Here is a 15,977-nt window from a genome sequence, read left to right as displayed (position 1 = left end):
TTTATTTTTTATTGCATTTTGCACACTTACATGTCCATGGCAGATTGAAAATAAAAATGGGCTCTTTGCCCATTTAGCTGGGCTGCAGGAAGTTTGAGAAGCACTGGTGGCCAGCACAGCTTCCATTTATGTACCCTTTGCCAAAGTGGCTTCATGGTCACTGTCTCATTTCCCTGAGAGCAGGGCAGGGCAAGAACTATCATCCCTATTTTACAGCATGACTGGCCCAGGTTCCCACACATGGCAGGTGGCAGGGCTGAGATTTGAACCCAGGACTGACACCACATCAGGCAGCCTCCCATGAGCTCCTTCTTAGGCAAGGCTGAGCTGGGGCGTAGAGTGGGAAGGCTCCGGAGAGTAATGAAAAAGCAACCGAAGAAAGAACAGCAAACAGCGTGGAGCTAGCATCCAGAGCACGTCCTAGAGTATCTGTGGGTGCTAAGGGCACTGAGGGGGCACAGAAAGACTTCCTGAGGAGAGCTGCCCAAGGGTCATCCTGGGCTTCCGCAGATGTTCCTAGAAGAACCAGGACAGGCACGGGATCTCTGGGAAGGGGAGATGGGGCTAGTTCCAGGCCCAGCCAACTTTGATCCCTCTCCATCTATTGTACTTCCTCCTCTTCTCCTCCTCTCCTCATCAGCAAGCTGGTGAGTTTCCTGAGGCCAGGGCCTTGGTCCATCTATCTGTGCTCCTAAAGCCCATCTAAAGTTTAGCCAACAAAACCACTGGTCTCCTGCCCTTGTCAGGAACTACAGCACTTTCAGACACTCTCTCCTCTGTCCCTCAGGGAGACTAATGAACCAGGATTATGATTATTCCATGTCACTGATGAGGGAACAGGCTCAGGGAAGTTAGGTCACTTGGTTGCAGACACAGAGTAAATAATCGAAGGCTCTAATTCCTGACCCTGTACGTTTTGACTGGAACAGTTAAGTAGTAGAGAGGAGAGGAAAGCCGTTCCCATAGGGTTCTGGGGTGTAGCGCATGGTGGGGTGGGAGAGGGGTGGGTGGTGTGCAGAGCCGGAGCTGGGGAGGAGAAAACAGTGGCGTGTGGCATGACTGACGGGGCCATCTATCCAGAAACTCCCCCTTCTTCAGCACTTTGCCTGCCTCCTGGGCAGCCTTAAAACCCCAGCCCAGGATGAGGCAGAAATGACATGGGCTGGGGCGCAGGCCTTTCCCCTCCTCTGGTGACAGACAAGGAACTTGGGATTATATTTTTGGAGGGCCACTGGCAGAATCTACTGCTCCAAAAATGTTGGGACTCTTTGATTCAAGTTCAACTGCAGGAATTTGTCCTATAAAAATATTTCCATAAGTGTGCAAGGATGTGCAAGGGTATTTCTTACAGCATGGTTTATAATATGGAGACGCAGGAGAATGGTTAGATAAATTTTGATAAATCCTACAGTGGAATACTGTATAGCTGTTAACAACCTCATCTGTAAAATGGAGATCATAATCATATCTACTGTCTCTTACAGTTTTTGTGAGGATTAAGTGACTTAATACATGCAAAGTGCTTAGTAGATGCCAGCATTGTCATATAGGTATAAAAATAGGGAAAGGTAGTTAAGATGCAGTGCTGGTTAAAAAAGAAGTCACAATATGTGAAGTGTGATCCCACTTGAGTAAAAACTAATACTAGTAAAACTAATAATTTTAAAAACTATTAATAAACATTCACTTATGAAAAGCAAAGGCACCAAACTATGATATTGGTGATCTTTTGGTGGGTGGATATTAGAAACATTCATTTAGCAAATTTCTATAAATTTCATTTTATTTTACTGTTTTTAAAGATTTTATTTATTTATTTTTAGACAGAGGGGAAGAGAGAGAGAAAGAGAGGGAGAGAAACAATGTGTGGTTGCCTCTCACACACCCCCTACTAGGGACCTGGCCCACAACCCAGGCATGTGCCCTGACTGGAAACCGAACTGGCAAACTAAACCCTTTAGTTTGCAGGATGGCGCTCAATCCACTGAACCACACCAGCCAGGGCAATACAAATTTTAAAGTTGCATAATACTTGTGTATTATTTTTAAAACTAGAAAAAAAACCTCCAAAAAAGTAAAGAAACCTTGGCTGGGTAACTCATTTGGTTAGAGCGTCGTCCCGATAGTCCAAGGTTACAGGTTCTATCCCTAGTCAGGGCACATATAGGAAGCAACCAGCAAATTAATAAACATGTTCATAAATAAGTAAAAAACAAATTGATGTTTTTCTCTCTCTCAAATCAATAATTTTTTAAGAAAATAAAAGAAGATAGTGGAGTAGATGGTGTCATGGAAACCCCTTCCTCTCCTTCTGAGGACCCCAAAGTCCAGAGGTCAAAGCTCTCTAAGCAACAGAAAAAACTGCCCGTTTGGCCGACCAGACACTGGGGAAGATGAAGGTGCAGGCTCCCACTCCAGCCTGTCTGATATTCTCATTTTGTGAGAATGGGTTGGAGGGCACCTTCTCTTTAGGGTACAGACCCATGGGTCTGACACTCATTCTCATTTTGTTCGTCAGGGTCCCATGGGTCAGGCAACCCATTCGCCCTCTCTGGGCCTCAGCCACCCTCCCTGTAACGTGGCATGCTGTGAACTGCCAGGGAGGGGGGCGAACCGTCAGTATCACAGCAGTGCAGGGGGTGGGGTTCATCTGGAGTTAGTGTCTCACTGAGAAGGGCCGTTATGCCAAGAGTCTGTCAGTCTGCAAACATGTCCGCGGCCACCATTTACCAGTGGACGGTTTTTGCTCACAATGCTTCTGACACCAAATGCATGATGTATTTTCCAAACCACCCTCCAATTATCCAACACCAGTTGGGTGTTCTCCAACTCAATTCAGTTCCAACATTATCTACCTGGAGTTAGTGTTAGATCTTACAAGTTGGTGGCTCAGTCCCACAAGACTGCCCCCACTTCAGACACAATCACAAGCCCAGGTTGTCATCTGTACTTCTGACCAGCAGGCAATATAAATCAGGGGATCCCACAGCCTCTTTCTCAGGTTTGATAATTTGCTAGGAAGGCTCAGAAACTCAGGAAAGCACTTTACTTATGTTTACCAGTTTATCATAAAGGAGACAGCGCAGAAAAGCTGGATGGAGACCATGCACAGGGCAAGCATGGCATGGGGGGCAGGGGTGCATGGGGCTCCCAGGCCCACTCCAGGTGCACCACCCTCTCCGCACCCAGCCGTGCTCACCACCACAGAGGCTGTCTGAACTACTTCCTTTACAGGTTTGTATGGACCTTTCACTATGTAGGCATGGTTGTTTAAATCATTGGCTATTGGTGATTGGACTCAAGCTCTAGCCCCTTGCTCTTCCCAGGAGGTGGGGTGTGCGCTGATCATTGCAACCCTCTAACCACGCCTACTCTTCCTGGTGCCCATCTGGCATCTTGAAACTATTGGGAACCCCAGCCACCAGTCATTCATTAGCATACAAAAGACACTCTTATTGCTATGAAGATTCCTAGGGTTTCAGGAGTGTGCGCCAGAAACCAGGGATAAAGACCAAATAGATACATTTCCCGCCATCCCACAACCAGGTGTCCCATGGGCTGCCAGGCCCTGTATACTGTGTGTCATGTCCAATCAACCCACTAACCACTTGTCACACAGGGTTGATGGTCCCCACCTCACGGAGCACACCTGGCTCAGATCGGGGACGTGTGTGTGTGTGTGTGTGTTTCTCCCACAGTAAACATACGGTAGAGAGAGCAGGACAGTTATCCCACATCCTACAAGTTATAAGTAGCACAGCCTGGGTTTAAACCCAGTTGTGTCTAATGGCAGAATGAAAGTGCACCCCTCCATCGGGCTGCTCAGAGGAACTGAAAGAAGGCTGACCTCCCCCAGATACCACATGTCAGGTGGATCCACCCAAGACGGAGCTAGGGGCAGTGACAAGGGTAGAGGGAGCTGTCAGCACCGAGTGGGCGCTGTGTGAATGAGGGCCAAGTCAGCCAAGGACTGCAAGACCAGCTGCCCCTGCTCTCTGGAAGGGGGCATGGGGGTTAGGGTCACAGAGACTGTTCAGGACTCTTCCTAGAGTTTGGCTTGTTGGGACCTGAATGAGTGGTGAAAGTCAGCAAGGGCAACAGGATTCCTGCTACTCAGGGAAACTAAGGCTCGGTTTGCCCCAGGGGCTGGCCTCGCACCATCTGGCGTGTCACAGTGGGGACTAAGCTCGGCCCGCTGCCTCCCAGCTCTGGGCCCTGTGCACGGCACCTCCGAGGTCTCATGAGAGAGAGCCAAGAGCAGTGGAGCAGCCCCCCTGTGTTATCCACTCTTTCTACAGGTGAGGAAATGGAGGGCTGCCAAGCGGGTGTGCCTGGCAGCATGGCCTCCTTCTTTGTGCCTCAATGGCCTTCCTGGCCGCCTCGGTGTGCCAGGGCACAGTCTGTGCCTGGTTGTTCAGAGTCAGTCCCAGGAGAGTAGAAGGGGCGTGCCTTGGAGGGGGTGGAATGATAGTCGAAGCCTGGGGCTCCCTGCCCCCAACAGGCCCCTGCCTACCTGGAGCATCAGGCCAGACGATGCCCGCTGTCGAGGGCTCCCTACACAGAGGCATGGGGGGTTGGGTGGACTGTGGTGGCCAACACTGCACCTGTTGTGTGACACCAGCCACAGCAGGGCATCAGGCTGGTAGACTGACATGGAAAGGGGTCCCAGGGAGGCATATCTCTCACTCAGAGTCACACAGCTGATGGAGCTACATGTGGGACAAGAGCTGATATGACTCCCAGAACTACCCTGTGGCAGGGGGCAGGGATTCTGGGCAGGGCAGAACTGACTGCCACCTGCCCACCCACCCACTTGCCAGCCTGTCTCAAATGCCAGGGCCAGTCAGGGGATGTGTCACTTATTTATCAGTGCCAAGCCCTGCCCTGGGAAGGTTCTGTTCCTTGCTGCCTTGTCGGGGGGCCCCCTATCCAAGGTCAGCTTGCTCCACCTCAAAGAGGGAAGCCGTGTGAGCTGCCTTGCCCTGAAGCCCGGGAGTAAGAAAGGCAGGTGGTGGAGGTGGGCGCAGGTGGTTGTGAACAACCCTGAGCCCCAGGAGTACATCCTTCTTGTGTGATGTTCCCCGAATGTGGAACACTCACTCACCCACAGCTGCTGCTGACTGTCCAGGCAAGCTTGCTTAGACCCCGGTTACGGGTGAGCGCAGTGAGGCCCGGAAGAGACAGGGTCACATGGGAGTGAGTCACAGGCAGCAGCGGGAGCAGAGACCAGAGCTTTGGAATCTGGCTGCCTGGGTTTGAATCCTAGCCCTGCCATTTTTAGGTTGTGTGACCTTGAGCCAGTGCCTTGATCTCTCAGGGACTCTGTTTCCTCTTCTGTAAAATGGAGAGAACATCCTTTCCCTCTCAGTTTGTCAGGAAGAAGGAAATTGACAGGAAGAGTGCCTGGCACACAGTAGGTGCACAGTGATCTCCGTTCCTCCTCCCTTTTCCACCTTCCCTGAAGGAATCCCCTCTCCTCCTCTGCTGCTTAAGATTCAAGCCCAAACCCCTTCCTTGGCCTTGACCAGGGTGTGAGAGTTGGGTTAACAAGGGCCTCTCCCAGCCCCACAGCTCCAACACAGGTCCAACAAGAGTATTAACCCTTTACCCCAGCAGAGCCATAGAAGTGCCCCTCCCATTTGTCAGGCGGAAAGACTGAGACCCAGCAGAGGGGAAGCACAGGACAGCACAGGACCAACAGCAATGCAAGGCAGGTGTGGTCCGTTGGACCCTCAACAGCCCGTCCCCTCCCACTTCCATCTTACTCTGCAGTTCGTCAAAGCTCATTATGCCTTCTGCCTCAGTTTACAATGCCACCTCTGCAGTGCTGCTTGCACACAGGCCAGATGATCCGTTCATAGCATTTCAAGTCCCCAGGTGGAAACTGACCCCAGATCTCAGCGACCCTCTCACCTGGGTCCAGGTTGGGTCTTGATCCCAGCCTGAGCCCTAAGCACAGCTCCAAACTGAGCCCTGGCCTGGGGTAGATTGTGTCTTTAGGGTGTATGTATGTGGATGGGGTACAAATGAGAAGGCTCGTCCTTTCAGGGGAGGGGATCTCCTGGTTGCCACAGCCCTGAGTTACTCAGTGGAACCCCCCTCCTCCCCCAGAAGCAGCCTTAGGCTGAGTTCAGTCTCCCTAAATGGGCCTGGGCCCACTGCTCAGCTTCCCAGGCCTGAGATTCCCAGAGCCCTGTTCTGAGCCTTGCCCTGGGTCTGGGGCCTGGGCAGGAGGCAGGGCAGGCTGGATGCTGAGAATAAGAGGAGAACTTGGGTGAGATGGAAGCCTGGGCTAGACCCCAGCCCCACCTATCACCTAAGCTGGCCTTGTAACCTCATCTCCCTTGTAAAGAACCCTTGCTTGGAGTGGGCTGCCCTGTCCTCCAAAGCATCCTGGTGTCACATTTTATTCTGTCCATATCTCCACAGTAGTGGCACAGGAACAAGTCTTCCCAATTCACAAAAGGAGAGTCAGGCTCAGAGAAAGGAAGTGTCCAAAGTCACACAGTCACACACAGACAGGTGTGTGGATCACAAAGCTGCCAACACAGCCCAGGTCTGACCACAGCCTCCCTGCCTATCTGGTGGCCTCAGGAGACACAGGTGGAGGCAGGGTGCCTGGGAGCCAGGAGGGAGCCCTGGCCTCCCCTGGCCCGACAGTGGGAATGCCCTTCACCACTTTTCTAGCCCCTACCTGTTGGCAGGAAGTCTGGTGGCTGTGAATCTACTTGGCTTCCCTGCCCCACTGTGACATGTGACTTCTCCATGCCCAGCAATGGGAGCCCTGGATCCTTGCCCCTGGTCTGAGGGCCCACCTGGAACCAGCTTCTCTACTGGTTCTTCTCAACACCTGCAGGGCTGTCCCTTCTCCTTCCCTGGGCCCACACTGAGCTCCACGGAGAGCCCCTTAAACCATGATTCAATCCCAGCCTGGCTAGTGGGACCCAGGAGGCAGCAGGAACCTGGAAGGGCAGGCAGGAGGAACTCTTGGGATACTTGATCTTAAGTCCCCTCTGGGGTAGAGCCTGCCTCTGCTCTCCCTTGGCAGCTGAGCCTGAATAAGGGGGTGGGTCCATAGGAGTATTAACCCTTTCCCCCAGCAGAACCATAGAAGTGCCCCTCCCCATTTGCAAGGTGGAAAGACTGAGACCCGCAGAAGAGAAGCTCTGATGCCCCTCAGGCTAGGCATCTGCATCCATCTCATCCCTTCCACTCCTCTTACCTGAGCAATTTGCAGGTGGGTGGGTCCAATCCAGGGCCACAGAGTCTCCTGGGTCCCTAGGGATGCTCGGGACAGAAGCTGCTATCGGGTGTCTTTTCTGCGCCTGTGGCAGAGGGCTGTGTGTGCTGTACTGCACTGCAGCCCGGCTTTCAGCAGTGGGTGTGGATGCAGGCACTGCCTGTCCCGCCCTCCTGATGCCCACTCGGGTTGTCCTTTGCCCTTTGATCTGGTGCCTCCTTCTCTCCTTAGCACGTGGGTAGCAGCTGCTCACCCTGCTGGCAGCCTGTGCGGCAGCCATGGCCTAGACCATGCACCCAGGTGCCTGCCAATCCCCGTCTGGGATCTGCTCGTGCCTGCTCACGTCTAACCCCCTCCTCTCACCAGGAACTCGGTGCTGGGCTCCCGATCTGTGGGCTGGGTTTGAGAACGGAAGAGCCACAGGTGTGGGGCCAGGCTCAAGTGGGCAGAGACAGAGCTAGTAACAACCTCAGTTACTTCCCTGAGCCCCAGCCCCTCTTTGAACCTCATTCTAGTCCCCTCGTAGCCTCTCTTTTGAGCTCCTAGCCAGCTCATGGAACCCCATTCATTCCCTGGGCACCAGCTACATCTCATGATCCCTTCTGAGCCCCCTCCTGCCCCTAAGCACCCCATCTCTCTTCCTGATTTCCCATTCCCTGAGCATCTACCTCCTTCTCACACCCCTCCCTCCACCCCTCTCTCTCTCACACACACACTCGCACGCGCGCGCACACACACGCACACACACAGAGCCTCTACCCTCCCTGAGCTCCCATTCCCTCCTGGAACCCCTCTTTCTGACCTCCTATCTCTCCCCTGAGTCCCTCCCTCCTCCTAAGCTTCCTCCCTCTCTCTGAACACCCCCAACCTGGACTCTTATCCTTGAGCCTCTGTCTCTCTCCCTGAACCCCTCCCCTTTCCTGACCTTCTCTGCTTCACCCTTTCCAGCCTCCAGAAACCCACTGGTCTCCTCTCACGTAATCTTGGTTCTGGCTCCTCACATTCCTCCTACTCTTATGTTCAGTAAACCAGTACACTACACACCCTCAAGGTAGCCGCCCAGAGAAAGCATGGGCCAGGCCAACAGTGGACAAGCCTCTGATTCTCAGAGTCCAGCAAGGATACATGCAAGTCCCTGGAGGCCCTGCTAAGTGGGCTTCACCTGGGAAGGGGGGATTCAGGGGACTGGTTCACCTGCCAGCTCCAAGAGGCTCTGTGGGGCAGAGGGAGTAGGGCCCAGGCAGAGCTAGGCCAGGAGTGGGCACTCTGGGATGAAGAGAAGGAAGAACAGCTTGTTGGTTGATATTCCAGGTAATGAACAGCTTCTTCCTGGTCACATGAGCTTCCCACTTTCTTTCTGCTGCTGAAGGTGGGCATCAGAGTTTGAGGGATCCTTGCTAAGGATGACAGGACACGTGGAGTCCCCTGCTGATGGCAGGAAGTGGAGTGCAGTGGAGAGCAGGTGGAGGATTGGACTGGGCTCAGAAGAGAGGTCCTGAGTTGTTCAGGATCCTCTTGCTGCCCCAGCCTAAATTCACACGCCCCTGGGGTGGGTGAGCATCCTGAGAAGGAGAGCAAATGAGGACGCTCCCCAGTCCTTCCAAACTGCTTGTACATGGTGAGTGTTTCTGGTGGGTCCGCCTGGCCTTTCCTTGCTCACCTTCCCCCTTCCTCTACGAGCTCCATTTCTCTCATTGTTAGGCTTCAGTCCCGCTCACAGTCAGAACCAGGAGTCAGAGAGTGAAATTAGAGGTACGTGTGCATGCGTGTGCCTGCATGTTTGTGTGCTGTGTAAGGCCTGGGGTATAACTCTGGTCCTGCCATTAAATGGCTCTGCAACTGTGCAAGGTACTCACTCCATCGCCCATGGCCTTAGTCTCCCTACATGTAGTGTTGCCAGAGTTGGCAAATAAAAATCCAGAATGCTCAGTTAAATTTGAATTTTGGAAAACAACACAAATTTTATGTATAATTAAACCTCATGTAATATTTGGGGCATACTTATACTAAAAGATTATTCATAATGTTATCTAAATTTCAAATTTAACTGAGCATCCTTCATTTACCATATCTGTATGTAAAACAGGGGAGGCAGGGAAGAAAGTTCGGACAAGATGTTCTCTCTCTAAGGCCCCTCTGAGCTCCAGCTGTGAAAAACCTCAAGCTGGCCCGGAAATGGTCTGAAGGTATTTGCGTCCCTTGCAGAATAAGGGGAGCGCAAGGTGAAGATGGGGAGCAGGGCAGAGGGGATGGCTGTGGTCATAGGGCCTTCACAGCAGAGAAAGGCCAAGGGAAGGAGAAGTTCCTTGAAGAAATCCAGCCCTAGAAGGCTTCCTACGGGGGAAGATGTTCCTGGTTACTCTGATGCTGAGAGAGAAGGGTCAGACGGCCCCTGGTGGATGGCTCCCCCTTCCTCCAGGGAAGCTGGGGAGGCATGGGTTTTCCTTCATTTAAGAAAGTCCTGCTTTCTGCTCTAGGCCCCAGTGGCTGCTGTCGAAATGGGTGAGTTTATGAAACCCGGGAAGGTGGTGTTGGTCCTGGCTGGACACTAATCTGGACGCAAAGTGGTCATCGTGAAGAACATTGATGATGGCACATCAGATCGCCCCTACAGCCAGACTCTGGTGGCTGGAATTGACCGCTGTCCCTGTAAAGTGACGGCTGCTGTGGGCAAAAAGAAAATCGCCAAGAGGTCTAAGATCAAGTCTTTTGTGAAAGTTTATAACTACAATCACCTCATGCCCACAGGATACTCTGCAGGTATCCCCTTGGACAAAACTCTCGTCAACAAGGACATCTTCAGAGACCCTGCTCTGAACCACAAGACCCAATGGGAGGCCAAGGTCAAGTTCGAAGAGAGGTATGAGACTGGCAAGAACAAATGGTTCTTTCATAAACTGCAGTTTTAGATCTTTTTTTTTTGTTTTAGTCATTAAAAATCCAAAAAATAAAAAAAATTTAAAAGTCCCCTGAATATCAATAGAAAATATCTACCCCTTCACGTAAAGATTCTCTAGAGTGAGGGCAGGATCTGATCAACTCAACAAATCACTTCCTTTTCTAGCTAGCATCTGCCAGGCCTTGGCTACTTGCCAGGGCTCCACCTACACCTCTTGAACCCTTTATGTGTTAATTCACCAAATCCCTTTGAGGACCAGATGGGATGGGTGTTCTCTCCCATTTGACAGATGAAGAAGCAGAAGCACAGAGAGGTTAGGTAATTTTTTTGAGGTTCATACAGGTGGCAGGTGGCAGAGCTGGAATTTGAGCCCAGGTGTCCTGGCCCTGCACCAGCTGTGTAAGAGATCCTGTGCTGGGGGCTGGGACTGCTCTCAGGGGACTTCCAGTCTAACAGTGGGGGATAGGTGAGTCTTTAATGACTCTGGTACAGGTCATGCTGGGATCAGGGCTGTGACAGAGTGTGCCAAGAAGGAAGAATGATTCAACCTGTGGAGGAGGAGCTGTGTGCGAGGCCAAGGAGGATGGGTCCGTTCTTCAAGAGCTTCAGGACAAAGCATTGGGAGGAAGGGCTTTCTAGGTAGAGGAACATCTAGGGCAAAAGCAGGGGAGGTGTGGAAATGCTGCAGAAAATTGGGCAATAGTCAGAAGTCTGGCTTGGCTGTAGCTGGGATCTATACATTGAGTATCAGGTCAGGGAAAAGAAAAAAAGGGAGAGAATCAGGTAAGACCACAGGTGTCAAACAAAGAAGTGGAGACTCCATCCTGGGAAGGACAAGGTGCCATGGAAGAGTGTCAGGCCAAGGCAGGACCATCTGGGATTGCTGGGGCTGCAGCAAGGAAGAATCACTGTGGAGGAGAGCCTGGGTCCCTAGGGGTGGGTGCCTCAGCCCAAGAGTGACGACGGGGCTGCCTGAGCTGGATGAGGACCTCAAGACCCACTGGAGAGGTGGATGGAAGACTTACGGAGTGAAGGGACAGATTGTTGCTGTGATTCCTTCATGTGCTTCTCCAAAGGGCTTGGGTCTCATTCAACTCTGGATCCAGGCCTGGAACAGGACCTGAACTAAGAGAAGATGCTGTGAATGTCAGGCAGAATTGCATGAAGAGGATTTGGAGACAGACAGAAGGTTTAAGGGCAAGAGAGGCGAAGGATTTAGGAGGCTTTTCTGGGTTGAGCCTGAGCACTTGGCAGGATGCTGCACCCCCTAAACCAAATAAGGGGGTGGAAGGAAGACTGTGGGCAGAGTCAGGAGATACCTCATTGAAGGGTTGCCAGTGGGTGACACCTAGCAGGCTACTGTCCTCGGGTTGGCAGGTAAGGTCTGAGCCTTGTCACAGGCTCTGAGGCAGTGGATAGTGTCGGTCTGCTTGTTTCTTCAGCCTGGATTGATGCCTCCTGCGTGCCTAGCCCCATGCTGGTGTGACACGATCATAGTATGGTAGGAGGCTGTCCCCTCAGCAGAAAGACAAGATGGCTCAAGTCAGAGCCCTCACTTTCTCTGAGGTCCAAAAACAGTTACAACAAACAATATATTGTTTAGATGCATGTGTCTGCATAATAAACCTCTTTTAACAAAACAAAGGAACTGCACACCTGCTAGGATGGCTAAAATGAAAAAGACTGCCCATATAAAATGTTGGTAAGGATATGGGGCAACTGAAATGGATACCCTGTGGTCAGGATGTTAAAACAGTTTGGAAAACCGTTTGACAGTTTTTAAAAATGTGGAACATGCAACTGTTGTCTGACCTAGCCACTCTACTCCTAGGTATTCAGTCAAGAGAAATGAAAGGATGTGTCCATGCAAAGACTTGTGCACAAATGCTCTTAGCATCTTTATTTGTGAAAGCCTGAAACTGGTAATAACTCAACACCAATAAACTGGCCCAGATGATTGAGAACCCTCTTTACCACTACCATACACCTATTCAAATGGCTCAAATAGAACAAACAATACCTAGTCCTGGTGAGGATGCGGAGCAATGGGAATTCTCCTGGGTTGCTCATGGGAATGTAAAATGGTACAACCACTATAGAAAATGGTTTTCCCATTTTAAGTTAAACATATACTTAGCATACAATCCAGCAACCAATCACACTCCTAGGTGTTGGCCCAAGTGAAATAAAAACCTCTGTTAAAAAAAAAGAAAGAAAGAAGGAAAGAAAAGAAACTGGAAATAACCAAAATGCCCATCAACAGGTGAATGGATAAACACATAGTGGTATATCCATACAATACAGATACTACAGTGGAATTCCACACAAGGAACACTACACTGCAATGAAAAGGAACAACTTGCTGAGATATCAAAACAATTATTCTGAGTGAAAACTATACAAAAAATGGTGTATACTGTATGATTCCATTTACATAAAATTCTAGAAAATCCATTCTAACCTGTGATGACCAAAGGCAGATCAGGGTTTATCTGGGGGTGGAGTTAGGGAGCATGGGAAAGACCAGAGAGAAGGGTTACAAAAGACTATAAAGGAATTTGGGTGGGTAATAGATATGTTCATTGCTTTGATTTTGGTTACAGTTGCAGGATTGTATATCTATGCCCAAGCTCATCAGATTGTACACTTTAAATATGTATAGTTTATTGTGCATCAGTTGTATGCCAATAAAGCTATTGTTTTTAAAGCAAGGGAGTGGTAAATCCCAAATTTAGGAGTGTGGTTACCTTGGGTGTGGGCAGGCAAGGACACATACTTGGATAGGGTATTGGTGAGGTTCCAGTCCTGAGGTTGGGTGGTGAATTCACAGGCACTCATTAAATATTAATAATTCACAAATAATGGAATAAAATCAGGCCACATATAAGCTAAAGATGAGATATATTAAAATTCTATTGAAGATGATATATTAAATCAACAACAAAAACAAGAATTAATGCTAACCTATGCTGGTGTACCTGAGGTCCAGACTTTGAAAGGGGGAGGGTATATGTGCGTGGGGGAATAACTGGGTAGCCATATAAAAAAGCATGAAGTTGGACCCCTACCACACACCAAAATTGACTCAAAATGCATCTACGACCTACATGGAAGAGCTAAAGCTACACAAATTCTTAGAAAACATGATCTTGAGTTAGGAAATGGGTTCTTAGATCTGATGCCAAAGCACAAGCACCAAGAACAAAAATAGGTAAACTGGACTTGATCAAAATAAAAACTCCTATACTTTAAAGGACACCATCAAGAAAGAGAAACGATAACCTAGAGAACAAGAAAATGACAAGTCACGTATCGCATAAAGGACTAGTTATTAGAATGTGCAAAGAACCCTTAATGACTCAACAATAAAAAAACAAATACCCAACTGAAAAATGAGCAAAGGATCGGAATAGACATTTCTCTGAAGAAGATGTAAGAGTGAAGGACAGCACATGAGAACACGCTCCATGTCACTAGTCATGGGAGAAGCACAGTTCAAAGTGAGGAGCTTCCCCTTCGCACCCACTGGGATGGCTGTATTAGAGAAGATGGACAGTAACTAGTGGTGGTGAGGAAACTGGAATTCTCATGCACTGTACAATGGTGCAGTTACTTTGAAAAATAGTCAGACCTTTCTTCACAAAAGGTGAAATAAAGAGTTCATCATATATCCACTCTTTGGTATATAACCAAGAGAAAAAAATATGTCACACAAAAATTGCATGTGAATGTTCATAGAGACATTATTTATAATAGTCAAAAAGTGGGAACAATCTCAATGTTCATCAACCTATGAATGAGCAAACAAACTGTGGCCTATACATATGATGGAAAATGGATCAGCCTTAAAAAGGAAGGAAATTCTGACACCTGCTACCACATAGAGGAAGCTTGAGGACACTGTGCTAAGTGAAATAAGCCAGTCACAAAAGGACAAACACTGCGTGATTCCACTCATGTGAGCTACCTAGAGTAGTCAGCCTCATAGAGACAGAGGGTAGAACGGTGAGGGCTGGAAGGATGGGGCGTTATTGTTTAATGGGTGCAGAGTGTCAGTTTTGAAAGACGGAAGAGTTCTGAATCTGAATGATAGTGGTGGTTGCACAATGTGAATGCACCTGATGTCACAGAACTGTTCACTTGCAAATGATTAAAATGGTAAATTTTACATAATATATGTGGTGTGCAAAAAAGTCCAAAGGGCCAGTGTGGCTTAGTTGGTTGGAGCATCATTGTCCCATACACCAGAATGTTGTGGCTCCATTCCCTGTCAGCGTATAAACCTCAGACCTAGGTTTCAGGGTTGGATCCCCGGTCCAGGCAGCCATTTGATATTTCTCTTTCGTATTGGTGTTTCTTTTTTTTTTTTAAAGATTTTATTTATTTATTTTTAGAGAGAGGGGAAGTGACAGACAAAGAGAGGGAGAGAAACATTGATGTGTGAGAGATACATTGATTGGTTGCTTCTCACTCCCAAAGGGGGCCCCGGCCGGCAACCCAGGCATGTGCCCTGATTCGGAATTGAACCGGTGACCTTTCAGTTCACAGGCTGGTGGTCAATCCACTGAGCCACACCAGCCAGTGTGTCTTTCTCTTTCTCTCTCTATCATTAATAAACATATTTTAAAAATCAAAAGGGATTATTTACTAATACACCCTATAATATGAACATGTCTTGAAAGCATTATGTTAAATGATATAGCCAGTCAAGAAAGACCACGTATTACAAGATTCCCTTGGTGTGAAAAGTATCCAGAATAAGCAAACCTATAGAGACAGAAAGTACGTTAGTGTTTGCCTAGGGCTGAGGGTGGTGGTGGTGGTGGGACTGGGGAAATGGGGGTGACTGCTAGTGGGTACAGAGTTTCCTTTTGGGGTGATGACAAATGTTCTAAAATTGATGGTGCCTACAGTTGCACAACTCTGTGAATATACCAAAAACCACTGAACTGTACAATTTAAATTTCTGAATTGTACGGCACGTGAATTATATATCAAGAAAGCTGATTTTTTTTAAGGGGAGAGGGATTAGATCCTTGGAGAACAATGAATTTAGAGACTGAAGCAAGGAGGAGAACCACGGAGGCAAAGCATCCCCTTTGTACAGTCAGCTCTTGGAATTTCCTGGGAGATAGCAGTTCCTCCGTTCATTACAAACCAAGGGAGCGTTTCCAGAAAGATAAACCCATTGCAGCTACTGATTTGGGAGCACTGACTACAGCCAGTCACCATGCTAGATGCTCCTATCCAGTCACCTAATCCTTTAGCTCCTCATCGTACAGATGATATAATTAAAGGATTTGCTTCTGGTTACATAGGACGTGGCAGAGCTCAGAATGTCTGACCCGGGTCTGTCTGACTCCAAAGCTAAGTTCTAAAAATAGACCCTAAGATAATTCTTAATTTTGTACAGAAGTTTTCAGACTTACCAAAAAGTGGAACTCAACTTAATAACTCAGACTCTCTCAATGTCATTGCAGTCTCCTCTGTCTCATCTCTGGTGCCATCCCTCTTCTGCCGTACAGCTGTGCTCCTGAATTCGGTGCTTATATTTCCCGTACTTCACTTTGTGTGTATCTCCAAGCAATACGAAGTATAGTTTTGCATGTTTGCATGTTTCAGTATAATAAACATATTATACTGAATGTACCCTTCTGGGGTGCCTTTTTTCATTCATTGTTGCTTGTAAGGCTCATCCCCGTTGCCACGTGTGTCGCACTCTGCTCATTTCTGTCGCTGTAGAGTATGAAGTATTCCACTGTATAAAGGTACACCAGTTCCTCTGCCACTATCCTGGGTTGGACATTTGGGTTGTTTCCAGTTTTTTGTTATTACAAA

At 48.9% G+C, this 15,977-nt stretch overlaps 1 protein-coding gene and 1 pseudogene across 1 annotated transcript in view; one reads left to right on the top strand and one right to left on the bottom strand.

Annotated features, from left to right (window-relative positions):
- MLXIPL (MLX interacting protein like) overlaps positions 1–7,352 on the bottom strand; it is a 34,495-nt gene extending 27,143 nt beyond the window's left edge. The window contains exon 1 of the mRNA XM_045819412.1: positions 7,223–7,352. The gene's annotated coding sequence lies outside the window, so the exon portion shown is untranslated. The remainder of the gene's footprint in view (positions 1–7,222) is intronic.
- Positions 7,353–9,738: 2,386 nt separating this feature from the next.
- Positions 9,739–10,149, top strand: LOC123806348 (annotated as a pseudogene).
- The last annotated feature ends 5,828 nt before the right edge of the window (positions 10,150–15,977 follow it).

Source organism: Phyllostomus hastatus, unplaced genomic scaffold (assembly GCF_019186645.2).
Source record: "Phyllostomus hastatus isolate PE091 unplaced genomic scaffold, TTU_PhHast_1.1 phas_scaffold_385, whole genome shotgun sequence".
Taxonomy (NCBI): domain Eukaryota; kingdom Metazoa; phylum Chordata; class Mammalia; order Chiroptera; family Phyllostomidae; genus Phyllostomus; species Phyllostomus hastatus.
The sequence above is the reverse complement of the archived record's forward strand: the minus strand, read 5'-3'. Positions and strand labels throughout refer to the sequence as shown.